Here is a 522-nt window from a genome sequence, read left to right as displayed (position 1 = left end):
GAGTGGAGGAAGGTAGGTAGATGTGTTGGCAATCCGTAGGATGCTTGTTAGACTCCAGCTCAAAGGAGTTCTGTTTTCAAGCGCAAACCTTTTTTTTGGTTTGCTTGAGTTTCTCGCATCAGCAAGCAGAGATGCAATTGACAGTCCGCCGTTGGAAGGCAAAAGAGCATTCCCTGACCGGAAATGGAACCCGGGCCGCGGCGGTGAGAGCGACGAATCATAACCACTAGACCACCAGGGAAGGGTGGTTTGGTTACTCTCCTGATAGTAGGGCTGGGGAGCTGGTGAGCTGGTGAGCTGGTGGGCTTGTGGGCTGCACTCCTGATAACAGCATGCGAGTAAGCAGACAGCAATTCTGGCCTCTGTCATGTTAAAAACCAACAAGTCTGGTGCAATCTAGAAGCACTTTTGTCAGTGGGCAAGTGGCACAATGAATAACGCGTATGACTACGGATCAGAAGATTTTAGGTCCGACTTCTGGCTGGCTCGCTCTGTATTTACTTTTCTCAGACTGTTTTTGTA

General features: G+C 49.6%; 1 non-coding gene across 1 annotated transcript; it reads right to left on the bottom strand.

Moving 5' to 3' along the window:
• Positions 1-169: 169 nt before the first annotated feature.
• On the bottom strand, positions 170-241 carry trnae-cuc (transfer RNA glutamic acid (anticodon CUC)). The gene has a single exon. It is a non-coding gene; the product is annotated as a tRNA-Glu (tRNA).
• Between the last annotated feature and the right edge of the window lie 281 nt (positions 242-522).

This window comes from Sinocyclocheilus anshuiensis, unplaced genomic scaffold (assembly GCF_001515605.1).
Source record: "Sinocyclocheilus anshuiensis isolate Anshui unplaced genomic scaffold, SAMN03320099.WGS_v1.1 scaffold17262, whole genome shotgun sequence".
NCBI classification, from domain to species: Eukaryota; Metazoa; Chordata; class Actinopteri; order Cypriniformes; family Cyprinidae; genus Sinocyclocheilus; species Sinocyclocheilus anshuiensis.
Note: the sequence above shows the minus strand (reverse complement) of the source record. Positions and strands in the feature narration are given on the sequence as shown.